Source organism: Aphidius gifuensis, linkage group LG1, assembly GCF_014905175.1.
Source record: "Aphidius gifuensis isolate YNYX2018 linkage group LG1, ASM1490517v1, whole genome shotgun sequence".
In the NCBI taxonomy this organism is placed as follows: Eukaryota; Metazoa; Arthropoda; class Insecta; order Hymenoptera; family Braconidae; genus Aphidius; species Aphidius gifuensis.
The window spans coordinates 8,362,840-8,379,981 of NC_057788.1; the positions used below are offsets into that span (position 1 = coordinate 8,362,840).

The 17,142-nt window shown below is 26.5% G+C and overlaps 1 protein-coding gene across 3 annotated transcripts in view; it reads right to left on the reverse strand.

Annotated features, from left to right (window-relative positions):
* Positions 1 to 13,773, reverse strand: part of LOC122847579 (transcription factor Sox-2-like) — a 207,752-nt gene extending 193,979 nt beyond the window's left edge. For 2 of the 3 annotated variants that reach the window (XR_006373385.1, XR_006373383.1), the window contains exons 1-2: positions 13,008 to 13,773; positions 6,183 to 6,258 (exon numbers count right to left, since the gene is read on the reverse strand). The gene's annotated coding sequence lies outside the window, so the exon portion shown is untranslated. Of the gene's footprint in view, positions 1 to 4,420; positions 5,356 to 6,182; positions 6,259 to 13,007 lie in introns of those variants that run through there. The other variant, XR_006373384.1, reaches the window with a different exon arrangement.
* Between the last annotated feature and the right edge of the window lie 3,369 nt (positions 13,774 to 17,142).

Sequence of the window (17,142 nt, forward strand, 5' to 3'; positions counted from 1 at the left end):
TAAGTTATAAAAATATATAAAAAAGAGACATGTGGGTGGTTGGGTGATTTGTCAAAGGGTGAGAGAGAGTACATATATGTATATATATAATATCACATATAAACATAGCCCTCGAGGTATAATAGTCACAAAATGTAAGCACAGAAAAGTAAAAGAAGAGAGAGGAGAGTTGATTTTGCAAAAGCGAAAAAAATTCAAATAGAAAAGCAGTCACAGTAAGAGGGGTTAAAGTAAGAGAAAAAAAAAAAAAAAGAGGGTACAATGGTGGGGTACACATTGTGTTGGTTCAGTATGATACTTTATTCTGTATAAAAGAACTGGCCAGAACAATAGTGTAAAAAATATATACGAAAGAATAAAATGAAATGAGACTAAAGAAGACAGTGTGATTCATCCCCACTATCAAACAAAACCACCCACCGCACCCTATACCTATTTTATACCCCGGAATTCAAACTTCCTCTTAACTGTGTATACTCGTCAGTGTGAATACTCATTCTTTTGTAAATAATATATATGTACTTTTAGAACTAAACAATTCAAAGAATGTTAAGAGATATTTTTTTATAAGCAATATACAAAAAGAAAAAAAAATATTATTATCATTTATTGGTGTATATATAGATAAGGATAATGAAAAAGAAAAAAATTAATTTTTAAATTTGGATAATATTGATGAGTTGATAATTTTATAGTCATCTTGAATGATTATTTATTAGTTGAATGATTTTTAAAATTTTTTTGGATATACGCAGAATTAAGTTGGTCTATTGTTGCACGAGAATCAAATGGATAAGTGAGAACAAGATAAGGTGCGAATATATACACAATAGCTATTTGGTATTAAACATACAAAATAGAGCAAAAGCATGATAGTGTGTGTGTATTTATTTACAAAATGATGTGGTATATGAGCTAGGTGAGAGTGTGAGACACAAAGCTATCAGACAAATGCCTGGTATTGTTGGCTAAGATAGGATTCCTTTGATTGTATATAGAATCCAAAGACACGTCTCTGATGACGGCACTGTGTATATGGAGAATAAAATAAGCAGAGGTAAAGATAAAAATAGAAAAAGGGATAAATTGAAAAGAAACAAGATAAAAAATTTAAAGATCGCGGATGAAATAATTCTTGTCGATGTGTTTATATGCAGTTCAATCAACGAAAGAGGAAGGAAGAAATTACAGTAAAGATATATAAATAATTTACATAAATAATAATAGAAAAAAAAAATTACATTGACAAAGTATTAGCTGTTTTTTATTTTAGTTTTGTATAAAAGCTTTTGAGGGATATAAAAAAACAATATAATAAAAAGCTGAATAGGTATGAAAATATACGTATATGAATAAAAAAAAAAAAGTAAAATTTGTTTGATGTTTTTCAGGGTGTATATGAGGGAGACAAGAAAGTGTATATACATATTTTTGATACATAGAATTGAAGACACAGGAGGGAAAAAATTAATTTCAAACGTCAGCAATGAAAACAAGTGTATAAATATGTGATGCCTGTCAAGTTTGATAGATGAATGGTGGTCTCTATGATATTGTTTTTTTATTTTATGTATATTTGAATGAAACATACACACACAAATGAATTATTTGTGTATAGCCTTTTTTGCATCAAGATTTCAAAAGATATTTTAAATACCAAATTCTTTTTTTCACACAGAGTATGTATAATATACACTTGAATAGAAAAATCGAATTACAAAAAAAATAACAAGTATTGTAAATATATACACAGTGTGTAAATTACATTTTTATTTGTATAGGAAAGAATTGTAAAGAGACTGGACATATAGAATTTGGTATAAGAATATTATTTGAGATGATGAAAAAAAAAAAAATTTCCCGCGAGATTGGCACAAAAATTTTATGTATATATGAATGAATAGTAAAGAATGAGATACAACACTAAACTAAAGGATAAATGATATGAAAAAAAAAATAAAAATATATATAATATATGATGATGAAGAAGAGGCAAACTGAGGCTGAAAATATTTAGACGTTCGCCACCCGTTTCAGGAATGAATAAGACTAAATTGTATCTACAATGCTGTCTCAGAGGCGTGCCATGAATAGCCTTAATAAACTCGCAAGATCCTTGAAAATATATTTCAAACTCTTTACAAAAGTGAACAAGTCCGCAAAAGACTGCAGATAAAATTTTGCATGTATATATTTTTATGTATATTCGGTAGCCTAAAATTTATTTTGAAAAATTTATTACAAACAAAAATCACAAATACATTTTAATACTTGATATTTGCTAATAAATTTTTAACACGTATAATTTATTGTTTGGTGTTAAAATATAATACATCAAACATTCTTGAAATGAATTAATTTTGACATAAATATTGTTTATGTATTTTGCTAAATTATTTCATTTGTTATATCAACAGCTAAAATTAATAATTCACTAAATTAACCTATCCATTCGTTTGTTTATTTGTTCAATTGATTATATAAATAGAATTGAATTAAAATCAGGCATTTAGTCTGCATGAATCAATTTGAATATTTTTGATATGAAGCAAATTCTGATCAATAATAATTAATATGTATAGTTTAATTTCCTAAATTGATTTTTGTCAATGCTTTTTTTTTTAAAGATGCTAGTAGCTTTGACTTTTATTATTTAGTACATGAAATATCTTCGAATAAATGTATTAAATTATTTTCTAAAATTATTCTAATACCAATTAACGATTTGAAGAATGTGATTTAAAAAAATGGATCAAATATAATTACGAAATTATTAAGAACAGAAAAATTTGGTTCGGCCAATGATAATCATTTTTGTTCTGGTCAAGAGGATAAAAAATTACTGAAACAAGTGTCTAGGACTATTAGGAATATTTTAACAAAAATAATTGTACTATATCAACATTAGAAAAATATTATTTCACTAGTTAAACTCAAAATTCTTTCCATGCACACATAAACGACAAGGAGAAAAATTTAATCAAGGATTTATTTATTATATTTTCTACAAGTCAAACCCTGATTGAATTTTCCTCTCTGCATAAACTCAAAACACGCATGTCTTGTTTAAAAAAAAAAACACAAATTGAATGATAATTTATTACTTTTGTTTATATAAAACAGAAAATCATAATATCCACACGAGTTGTATACAACTTATCAAATTTAAACCTTCAGCATCAAATGAAAAGTGAGTATATAAAATAAGTCAAATGAAAAGACGTGGAAGAATGATGTAAAATGACGAAAAGGGTGATGAAGCAAATGAAGGATAACTTATTTAATTATCAACATACATATAAAACATATGCGATGATGAGAATTTAAAAAAGAGACAGATTGATAAATACGAGGCCCAATGAAGTGATGACAGTGCGAAGAGGTGAATAGTGTTGTCTCATTTATATATATACTCAAACAAGTATTTATAATATGAATATAAATATATGTGTGTACATTTCTATGAAATCAAAGGCCTCATTGTCACTGAGAATTGCCTCCATTTGAAAACGACGTATTCAGTCATTCGTGACTAGTTGCATGTGAAATTAACACTATTTGTTTGACGTCTTTATGCGAATACATACATTTTGGAAAATCATTAAAAGACTCAATAAACATGAATACGATATTTGCACAATAGTTGGTGGATTGAATCATTCATTTTGAATTTTCAACTTATACATATATAACCTGATTTCTCTTTATATTTTACAATAATAATAATTACAATAATTGTATCAAATTTATTTATATTATACATTTTATATTTGATTAATTGCATAACCAGTCAAATTGTAAATTTATCAAATGAAAAATAAATTAAAAATATAAATTTACGATATATATTTCAATTTTTAATAATTATAAGTTCAAATATAAAAAATAAAAGCGTTAAAAAGCACATGCAAGGAAAAATAAATGAACGGTTTTGTCAAAACAATTAAAGTTTGTAAAAATATAATGAATGTCGATGAAAAGGCGTATTTCTAAGAAGGGGGGCAGGGGGTAGTGGGTAGAGGGTTGCTTTTACCTTTCATCTTTCCCCGCGTTTATACAAACTTGCATTATTTTTTTGTATAATTTTTTTTATTTTTCTCTTTGATTATATGAAATACACATATACATTCCCCTTATTTATTTTCTTGCCACTTCTTTCATCGCTTTTTTTTTTTATCGATAAATTTCATGGGGTTTCCAATAAACGTTCGTCAAACGATACCATAAGTACCACTACAAGTCGATCAATTTTAATTTACTACTACAACTTCACATGCTTATACTTATTTTAATATATAAATCTAAATTTCATTACACAAAGTTTATGGATAAAAAAAAAATTAAATAATATTTACGCACGTGCGTATAAATTATATAATAAAAAATTTAAATGAAATTAAATTAATAATGATAAACTCACGTTATGCTTGTCAATATATTTTTTTGAAGTTTAATTTTCCATTTGTAATTATGGTAATAAGTATATGTGTTAACACGGAAAGGGATGATGAATAATTCCATTGAATAAACTACACACTTATCACGTAACACTGTATGTTTGGTATACACCAAAATCCACTTCAATTCATCAATGCATCGAACGTCATTCTAAATTGGATGGATAAGCTGTTTGTGAAATATATAAGCCACTTCTATATACCATTTACCTTTGATTATATTACGATTGCAATGCAGCTTGTACATACACAAGTTGAAGGTACTTTATCGCGTACTACAAACAGACGTGTGTCACATAATACGCGTGTATATATATAATTATACGACAAAATTCAAAACCAAAATTTTGCGACCATTGTCCGTGTGTCAGTGCGTGTCACGCGCACGCAATAACCACGGATATGCATTCACTGTGTATACACTTTAAATATATACGCCTATGTATATTCACATACATCAAATTCGGTTGCAGCTAAATCATTGACATTGGCATATACACTCACTCGAAAAACCACTTGGCTCAGAAATAATAAAAAAAACAAATTTTTAAAAAACAAAAATATATATAAATTTAAATAAATAAAAATTGTAATAATAAATAGAATGAAAAAAAAAAAACTTTTTTGATATTATTGAATAATAAATTATAATTTAAAAACCACTTAAACTATTTCACAAATATATTTTTTTTTCTTTTAATTAACACACCACTATTAAATGAAATTTTTTTATTTATAAATATCTTTTATTAGAGAATTTTTTTAGTATATTTTAATTTAAAAAAAAAAATAATTTTCATACTTTAAATGATAAGTTAAATGTGTATAAAATTTTAGAATAAAAATTAATAAATTTTATGAAATGATCACTTGCTCGGATACCGCACCGCACGAGACTGAAATACTAAAACGGCGTTTCGCGCTCCGGGACTCCACGCCATCTTTTCAATACACACTTTCTCCCCACCTTAACCCCACCAATACACCCTCCTCGCGGTGGTTGTAAAGCCAATAATAAATATATCCCAATAAATAAATTTATTCAATCAAAAATTAAGTATTAAAAAATAATTTTTAATTTAAAAAAAAATATATAATTTTTAATAATTATAAATATTTAATTATTAGTATGTTAATTAGTAATTTTATTGTTGTTTATTCAATGTCAATTGAGAAAAAAAAAAAAGAAGCAGTTATAAGTCGAGTAGCCATCCCAATAGATATTTCTATAATTGAAATGAAACACGAGACAATAAAACTCCTTCATTATTCAATAAAGAGGCTAAAGAAATTGCAAAAAGGGCATCGTCAATTAGCAGGAAATGATTATTAAGAACCTGACTGTCCAGACTGAAGGAAGTCATCTAATTGTATTTTATTTTTTGTTTTAAATTTATTTTACTCAACCAATGACTCATGTTTTTTCATTTAACAGATTTGGTCCTAACTCCTACATAATAAAACAATTGGAAAAAATTAAAAAAAAAAACAACTATCTAGTATATAACATATTTAAAAAATAGTTTAAATCAATCAACCTTCTGACTGCGAGAATTATCGTTCAACTTTAAACGACATACAAATTAATTTGGTAACAAAAAAAAAAATTAATTAACCACGCATGTCTATCGAAAAACAAGTACAACAGACTTGTAAATTTAATAAAAAATACTTTAAACATTACTAAAAAATAAAATAGATAAAAAAAATAATAGTAAAACTCACCATTATTGAAATTCGAGATGGAAATTGTAGATTGATGCAAGATGTTGTTATCTTGATCCATTGAAATTCGTATAATCTGCAACAATAATAAAAAAATTTAAAAATGAAATTATAAGAAATATTTTTTCTAATAAAAAAAAAAATGATAGATAAAAAAAAAAGTTTTAAAATAATAAGTTATGTAAATTAAGAGAGTTAAAAAGAAATACAGTTGACAAAAAAATTGGAGGGATGCATGTTGATATACTTGAAAATATAGAACAAAAGACGACTAAGACTAGTGTTGAATATATATAGTGTTTATGATGAATAAAGGTGGGGATAAATACTAAAGTGAAGTAAAGAGGTAACTGGAAGATCATCATCAAGACGAAGCTTGAAACTAGTTAACGTCTTAATATTGGGGAAAGGAAGGATTAAATAATGGCGTAGTGGTATATGAAGAATAGCCAAAGATCCCTGTTGGGTTCTAATTAAACGGAAAACAGCTTCATTAAGTTTTCAAACTGCCCCAAGGCTTTTGCCATCTTTGATCTTTTATCATATTATTGTATAATATATTCGCATACATGCAGAGAAAATTTTAAGCATGTGTCTCATTGTCAATGAGGAAAACTTTGATAATATAATGTTGAACAATTGCTCACACATTTATTAACATCAAAAAGACTAGTATGTTCAATAAACATATGGCTTCTTGACTATTAATAAATTTAAAATCTTCAAGAAATTAATTATGAGTTAGATAAGTCATTTGCCAAAAAGCCACTCATACTTTTTCTCACCTTGTATTGAACAATCAAACTAATTAGACTAAATAGAACATATTATAAAATCATGAAAATTTTGTAAATTCAATTATAAACACAAAGAGCTTTTAATTCAAAAAAAAAAACAATGATTGTTTAAAAAACATAAAAGATGAAGAACTTTGTTGAGTATAAAAATTCAAAGGGAAATACATAATGTAAGAAATTTCTTGGCTTCGTTACGCAATTATTTATCATGAACTGAAAAGATTCCAATTTAAAATTATTGCTTTCAATAATAACTTCGACTATCTTTATTTTTTAGCACTCGATATTGGCATCTATTGTGTTGTTTAAATTTCAAATTATTTTTTGTATAAAATGTGTATAAACTATTAGTTGAATATTATTTGTAAAAAAAGAAATTAATCAAAAAACTTGTTAATACAATCAATGGAGTGGAGAAAGAAATCTTGATTGATCCAAATAGAGATGAATGGCGAGAAAGTTGAATGAGGCGAATAATAAAAAACAAAAAAAAAAAGGTGCAGTAAAATGCAACGAATTTAAAAAGAAGCATCGTGGCTGCATACATAATGTGGTAGTGCTATTGTCAATAGACGGTTGGTGAGGTAGATTCTTTTGTCTACAACATCTCGTTTTATTTGGTGGTAGAAAATTCTGATCGCACGCGTCACATCGATCTTCGGCCGATCATTTGCATCCTCATTGTTCTCATCGTCATCCAACAAAATTTTACCAAGAGAACAATATACAACTCTGTCGCTTTTCTCACTCTATATATCTTTCATCTATGCTACATTCATTTTTTTTTATATTTTTTTATTCCCCCTTCAGGCCGTTCTCTTTTCTTTGCATTTTTTATCTTTACATTTTATTTGACTTTTTTATTTTTAATATTTTTACTTTTACGACTTTTTCATTTCCCTGTTCACTTTGTTAGTTTTAACAATGGATACCTGCAGCACATCAATTCGTTGCTTTATATGTATATGCACAGATAGATGCTTTGTCTATTCGATGTTGAAATTAAAAACTTGGAGTTTCATATTTTTATTATAATAAAATTTCATATATAGATATGAATTTGAATCAAAAAATTAAAAATAAATGAGCAGATGGAAATAGTTTATGTTTAAAACGAGATGAAATGCATTTGGAAATGTCGAGGACTAAGAATACCTAATTTACTTGAGTCACAATTTATTTACCTGTGGTATTTTTTTTTTTTTTATTGAGTCACTACAAGTGACATAATACAGTGACTCAAGTCCATCTGACTTAAATAAAACCAACTTGAATTAATTCGATTCAAGTAAAACCGACTCGAATAAAAGTATAAAACCGACTCAAGAAAGACCACCTCTAATTAAACCGGCTTAAGTAAAAACGACTCAAATAAATCCGACTCAAGTCAAACGTGCTTAAATAACCCCGTCTCAAGTAAAAGTGACTCAAATAAAAAACCAACTCAAGAAAAACCGCCTCTAATTAAACCGACTCAAGTAAAAACGACTCAAATAAATCCGACTAAAATAAAACGTGCTCAAATAACCGCGTCTCAAGTCAAGTATGAGTGACTCAAATAAAAAACCGACTCAAAATAGCTCCTATTTCCATTTTAATTATTAATTAATAATTATAATATAATTTATAATTTTAAACATCAACAAAATCAAAAAATATAAATCAAGAACAAGAGAATAAATTTAAACGACATTTATATGAATAAAAATGTATGTGACACTCTCAATAACGCATCAGAAAGTAGTAGCAAAAAAATAAATTTAAAATGAAATATAAAAAAACAGAAAAAAAAATAAATATATAATAATAATAGAAGAAAGGGCGCGAAGAAGAATGGGACAGTCGCACATATTTTCATGTCATCCATTGCTGTGGCGATGCATTGTTGTCCCGAGACAATAGAAAATGTGGCGGAAAAATTGCAAAGAAAATTCTGTTGAGTATATAACATCTCTTTTTCTCTTTTACATTTCATCCCTTTTTATTTATTTTTAACTATATATGTAGCTTCTTGTTTTTAAAAACGGAAATGCGGTCAAAATTGACAATACAGTCTATCGCAAAATATCTCAGTTAATTAATTATCACATGTTATCTATAATTAACTTTTCAACCAAACAATTTACATTCTTTAATTTACATTATGTAAATTAAAAAAAAAAAAAAAAACTCAATACAAAAATTAATAAATTTACATGCTTATTGAATAAAAAGTTTTCAAACAAAAATGATATATAAAAAAAAATAATAAAAATAATTTCCAGAGCATATATAAAACAATCAAGAATCGCGGAATAAAAAAACGAGTAAAAAAAAAAAAGCAGCAAGCTTTAAACTAAAAACAAAAAAAAAGTAATAATAATAAAAAAGCTCGACAAGCGCAAGGAACTACAATTAAGCTGGCCAAATCGTGGCTGAGTTGTTCCATTGAGAGGATTGGTCCGCACACAGCGTGCGCTAAATGTATATATATCGAATAAAATTGAGAGAGAGTTAAGAGAGAAATAAAAAAAAAGAGAAAAATACTTTGAACAAACGCGAATATGAGTCTGCGGAATGGAAATTGAACGAGAGAAGCGAATGGAGGAATTGTGGGTAGTGAACGAACTGCGCTTGAGGGTATAAATATAGGAAAAGAGAATATTCGGAGATTATCAAGCATCAGTTGTCGGGAAGAATAAGCAACCACCAACCGTCATTTAACTTTAACGCTTCAACTGCCCCCTTTTTTCTTCGCTTAAAATATCTCTTTCTCTCTTTTGCCTTATTATATTATTTTTATTTTATCCCCCTTTTTTTTTGCCAATAAATTCAAAATGATATCCACCAACAACGTGGACCGTCTCTCTCTCGAGTACCCCATCAGTCCATGCTAATTAAATTTACCTATACACGAGATCGTCACACGCTCTTTCGACCCTTTTCAAAAGAGCTTTTTTCATTTTATGATGATATTTTTAAACAAAAAAAATAAACCAACTACTTTTATTCTTACAATTCGTCTTTAACCTGCACTTGAAAACTTAAAAGATCAACCAAGCTTATATACATCAACTCAATAAGCTGCACTCTCTGAATTTTGACTTATCATTAGTATCAACTTTTGCGATGTGCATGCTACTTTTTAAATATTTTAAAAATAAGTAGCGGATATATTCTATTTTGTATTTCCTGAATTTATCGAACCGTAATTTATTAATATTTTAAAAATAATAATTAAAGTTTAAAAATTATATTTATAATAATAATAAAAATAAAAAAAGTACAATAAAAGTGGAACGTTTAAATTTTTTATACATATAAAAAAAAATTCATAAAGAGTACATCGTAATAGCAACTCTTGAAGAAGAATATGCCAGAGGTTATAAAGTCATAGAGAAAAAACGGAGAAGAAGAAGAAGGCATAAAGAGTTAAAGAGTCAAGGGACACAAGGAGGCAGCTTTTGGAGTGAGGTCCAACAATGAGAAAACAATGCGCATTGACGTATAACAACACGACTATATAAGTTATATAAAAATGAATAGAAATAAAAAAAAATACGCGTGCGCAGTATATTACGAGTTATAAAATCAAACAATGCTTTTTAAGGATAACAATACATTCAAGAAGTACATCAACATTGTAACTATATTGTGGACAATAAATAGATAGTTTGATGCTATAAAAAAAAATAAAAAGCGGTCAACAAGACAAAATATATATTTTTTGCAAGGTCGATGAATTCAGTGCACATGATTCTTCCAAACAATAACAATAAAATACAATCAAAGATGAAAATAAAAAAAAAAAACCCTACTAAAATAAATCAAAATAAAAAAATATACAACAAATGAAACAAAAATGTATAACAAACAAAGAAAAAAAAAAAAAAGAAATAAAATTTTGAAGGATCTAAAAATGACAAAAGTCGAGAAGAAAAACCACGTATTTTTGCAATGCGAGCTTTTTAAGAATGAATAATAGCAAGAAATAAAGAAAAAAAAAATAAAAAATTTATATATAGTTTAACAATGCGTGTGAGAAAGATGAATAATGTCAAGTGGACATTGTTGATGGTGACAATACAGTACTGAAATTACCAAGTGGTAGGAGGAAGTAAAGAAGTGAGGGAGAGAGAGGATGATAAAGAGGGAGAAAAGCAAAGTGAGCTTTGGTTAGAGAGAACAAAGAGTTTGTATGATGACGTTGCTGGTTGAGCTGGGTTGTTCGACACAAGTCAGTCATCTATTTAATCATATTAACTTGACAATTCAGTTATTATAAATTCCAATAATAGTAGTGCAAGTAAATGTATATATCTGTCAATACAATTTACGACCAATTGTTGATTTAAGGTATATATCTAATCCATAATACAACAAAATTTTGTTGTATATATTTTACATACAAAATCTTGTTGAAATTAATTTTAAAATAATCCTAATAATATTACTTTAATGTACATGGATTTATGATAAAATCCATGCATGTCTTTTTTATATTGTTGAAGAAAAATAATAATAAATGAACATATGAATTTACATCAACAGTATAAAGCAAGCTACTGAACATCAGCCAACTTGGTTCATCCAAAAAACCCAAGTACACTGTACATACAGATAATCAACACAAAAGCTTTGCTGTATAACATGACAAAGGAACAAGAATTTACTTTGTTCAAAATGAACTTTTACATTATTATATATGTTGAGAACATATGGATCATATGTATATTAAAACTTTAATATTATTAATAAAAAAAAAAGTATATATATATCGAGATTTAAAAATATATATTTGGATATTTTTATAAAATATTTGAATAAGTAAACATTGATTCTTCAAGTAATATGAATATTCAAATATTCTCAATAGCAAAATACTGTCAATGAATGAAGTTTGTAGCTGAAATATGAAATGAGTTCATCATCAATAGATTCTTAACCACCCCAAAAGATTAGCTATGTATATACTCGTCTTAGTCGTCAAAATCATGACCTCTCTAAAGTTTTAACATGAAAAATGTCATTTATAATATACACATTGATTTCTAGAGTATAAAAATCCTTTTAAGGATTCAAATAAAATATTTTCAAGTGGTCAAAGTTGTTGGTAATATGAAAATAATTTGATTGAGAATGATAAATAATAAGGGTCGTTGTATTGTCATGATAATCTGATAAAACCTTTTTAACTTTTTCGACGAATTTTACTATTTTTATTTCTAACGCATTATGGTTTTTATTTCTTTTGTAATCAATGAGAATTGTTGATGTTTCTATTTGCTCCATAATCTTTCTATGATATTTTTTTCGATCAATAGTTGATGAATAATTTTTCAAAAAATAAAATTAATAACTTAAATTTGTATATACTTTTTTTTTGCACACTCAAAGAATTTTAAAAATATTTTATCTATTATTCTTAGTTTGTATAGTGTACAAGTTTTATTTTTTTTATTTTAGATGTTAGCACTAACACACAGAATGCAAATGAAGCAAAAAGAAAAACACAAGATAGATGAATTTGAAAGGGTCTAGAGAAACGAAGAAAGGATTCTTTGCCATTTCCTTTGGTGTATTCTATTTCATGGACAATTTCTCTTCTTTTTTTTTTTTGTTTTTTTTGCTGCTTTGTTTTCTTTTCACTTGCTTTACTTTACCGCTATGTTTGTACGTATTCAGTTGTTCAAATGTTCACTCTTTCACTCACACTATTCTGGCTATGTATCTGAGACACAACAATGTGTACCATTATAGTGGAAAACAAGAAAGAGATAAAACAATGACGAGCTTTGTAATAGATATATGAAAAAAGCTGCGGTAAAAGCACCTCACAGCGATTGAAATGCTTTACGAGTCTCATTTTTATTTTCATATTTTCTAAATGGTTGACGAAAGACGTAGTCACTTTTTTTTTGTTTTTGATTATATTTTGTGTCTTTTTTTTCATTTTATAATGCATAGAATCAATAGGCAAGTGTGTAGATTAAATTATGTATTTTATGCTTTTAAAAATTATATTATTATACATCATAATTAAGCTCACCAAAGCTGAATATTTCAAGTTGAAATTAGATAATAATAGAAAACAGTAATCCAGTTGATATTATTGGAAAAAAAATAAATAAACAAACACATTTGTCACTGTTGATAGACTCCACATTAAAAAAAACTCACTCAAGTAATTAATATCAACTAAAAAAAATGAAGAAAATATACACGCATCAAATTTTAGACAAAAATTAAATGAATGATCAATGTAAATAGAAAAAAAAAAAGCCTAGTTTCAAGTAACAATTAAATGATTTGATATTGAATTAAATTGAGATGAAAAACAGGATGTAAAAGGAAGATTGCAAAACCAAAAGTCGGAAGAGACAATTTCCCAGAGACCGGATGGAAACATCAGAGAGTTCAGCGGGTAATCTTTTATATTATTTTTTTTTCTTTTTCTATTTTTTAACAAACAAAGCAGCTCTATTTAAACGTAACCACTTTTGATAAAACTCAAGTTGCTCGAACAAACCAAGTGGTTGAACAAAGCTTTTCTAATTGTCGCACCCATCACGATTTCCCGGACTATACTGTGATGACAATTACATTTTGCATGATCATTGTTACACGTTTTTTTTTTTTTCTCAAACTTTTTATAATAACTAAAAAATATTTTCAATATTATTGCAAATTTTAATGATCTATTTAAATTAAGAATGATTTTTTTTTTTTTTGGACAAGTTAAATGTGGGAAAAAAAAATATAGAGAAAGGAAATTTAAAAACACCCGATCGACGTGAGTAACACCACGATACTGAGCTCATCTCACAATACAGTCGACGCACCGGCAACACGTTGCATCATGAGCCCACCCTCTTCATCAACCTCTTCATTTTCCCCTTTATTTTGAATTATTCACTATCATCATTTGTTCTAATTTTTACATAGGTATATTTTAAATTTTAAAAAAATTATAAACGAGATAAAAGTTACATAAATTATAAGAAATTTATTGGTAAAAAAATGACATGTTTTAACGTATTTTTCTACTGACTTTTTATAATTAAACTTAATACGTAATTTATTATTAATATGCAAGATGATCTAAGTCTAATTTATTTTTAAGAATTATTGTCAAGCAAAAATATTCAAATAATATTTAAATTTTTGTTGTCGGTAAAATGATTATCTTTCTTATTGACATTTTTTTTTTTTACTAAGAGTGTGATGCATCATCAAAGCGAGAGAGTTGGAAGACAATTTTTATTGTCAAAATCAACAATTAATATTGAATATGTAAAATCAATTTATTTATCAACAAAAGTATTTAATCTATCAATTTAATTTGTGACAATGTTATACAAATATTTAAATGTGATTGTACACTTTTTGCTAAATGTGAATGACTAATCAAAATAAGTTTGGACCAGCCTGGAACTTGTAAAGGACTTGATGATGTTATTGTAACAACACGTAGTGGTCGTGAGGGTAATTAAACTGTTCAATGACAACGTTATCATGATACAATTAATAATAAATTATTATTTATTTTTTTAGCTATCAAAAACTACTTGAAGATGAGCTTAGTAGTTAGTACAATATTCAAGAACAACAACAACAACAACAGTGATTTGACAAATAAAAAAATTCAAGTAAATAATTAATATTTTACTTCAAAAATTAAATGAATGGGTAAGATCAAATGTCATTTGTCGAAACGAGATTAGGAGACTTGATCGTATTAAAAAATTTAAAACTAAACGACCTTTTATTTTTGCTTTTTATTAGTAACAACAATTGGTACGTGGTGACTCAATGCTGTCATCAAGTTTGATTGTTATTGACAAAAATAAACCAAATTACGTTAGTCAAAATCAAAATATCAATACATGCTAAATTGCTAATCATGTAGTTGATAAAAAATTATAAAAACTGATTTTAAATTATCCAGAAGTATGAAAAAAAAAATAATAAAAAAAAATTCTACGTATAGCTAAATTCGATAGCATGATAATGGTAAGAATAAACTTGAGAAAAAATATTTTGAAAACAATATACATTGTTTTTAAAACTATCTACACTTGGATCTAAATTTTTATATGAAAAATAAGTCTGAGCTAATGAACAATATGAACTACTTCATCATGAGCCTCACTAATCGCTCGTATTGCAAAAAAAAAAATTAAAAAAAATTTATCTCATCATAAAAATAAATCTTCAAAAGACAAAAAATATATTGTGAAAATTTTTATAAGAAAAAAAAAATAAACAATATATTATTCAGAATAAAAATATAAATAATTAATGTTAAAAAAATAATACGTCTTATTTTTTTAGTTAAAAAACCTTTTTAATCAACGAATTACTTGTTAAAATAATAAATACAAGTATTTGAAATAAGTGTATTTTATATTTTCATCAATTTCAACGTAAAGTTTGAAAAGCACAAAAAACGGAATTTGAATCGGCCGTAAAAATGGCGCGCTTTTTAACCGAACATGGCCGCTTGACTTGAAGTAGTCGCCATCTGTCGGATTGACTGCGCAGCGAACATTCCATATTATGATTATTTTGTTCTTTTTTTTCATGACGTCATCTTGTAAATGGAATAATAATCATAGTAATTATCGAAATAATAATAATCATAAATGATAATAAAATTACCATTAAACACTCATTAACACATTGTTGACATAAATATTCGTTAAATTATCGAATATTATCGCAGGGTATAAAAAAAAAATTAATTCGATGAAAAAAAAAAAAAAAAAATGATATGTAAAAAATAGCCGTTGATGAAGGAGACGCCGGCGAAAAAAAAAAAAAAAAATGATCGAATATTCGGATTAATCATCAAATTTATCGAATTTGTCTTATGATTTTCGTGATTTATCATAAACGCCAACGAAAAATTAAATAAATACCCGTATAATATTGCGGAAAAAAAAATATGAATAAAAAATAAATTTTCAACATCAATTAAACGGCCATTTTAACGGACAAAATGCGACGCAAAAAAAAAAAAAATTATAATAAAATAAAAAAGAGATAAAATGATGATAATTAAATTAAAAATAGTTGAAAATTTATTTTTTTAATTAATGATATAATGATAATGAATAATGAAATGACACAGTACCAGAAAAAAACAGGAAAAACTTCACACCAGGACAGCAAATGATACTCAAAAATGGCCAAAAGTTTGCAAAGAAGCAGGATTGAGCAGGATCAAACAGGGGCTCTCAAGTCTCAAAAAATACGTCGTTCCTCTTCAAGTTCACTTTCACTATTGAAGCAGCTCACCCCCCGCAGAGCTAATTAACTGTAATTGACTCTCTCGCACTCTCTCGGCTCTCTCGAATCCGCTTGAAACAAAATGGCCGTCTTATTATCTACGCATGTGCAAATAAATTCAACAGAATAATAATAATAATAAAAATTAATGATATTATTATAAACAATAGTAAATATAAAAAAAAAATAATTAATTAATTAATCAATTATTTATTTCTTTATAAAACACAAAAATTAGTCATGAAATAAAATATTTAAAAAAACAGGTTTTGGATGCATTGGAGTATGAATAAATTAATTAATCTCAGTATTAATTATTTATTTTAATACTCATGCAATATCAAATAAATAATGCAGCAATAAAATAATTAATAATTCTAACAATAGAAGAGATGATGATGGTGATGATGATGATGAATCCAAAATACCATGATTAAAAGCATCAAATATAAAAATGACAAGTTTAGTTGCTAAACTTGACAATTATTGCCTCTATATTTAATAATAATAATATTATTAACAATACCAAAACATTATAAAAATTTGTATTGGTACTTAGTGAAATTAAAACCATTATCATTAACATCAATGTATTAATTGATTGAATTACCACAATATATAACATGGTATTTAGAAATTATGTTGACAGATGCAGCCAATGATTCATCAATCAATGTTACCATTTGTATCAATTGCCCACTCAAGTTCTAGACCTAAAAGTACCAGAAAACCATTTGATGAAGCTGGACAATCCATTGTTTGTAATGATTGATCATTAAATAATTTATAATAAATAAATATTCCTACAAAAATTAATAATTAATCAATCAAAATTTATATAAATAAATAACCATTTTTCTAGTCTAAAATAATAGGATAAATTAAATTTAATA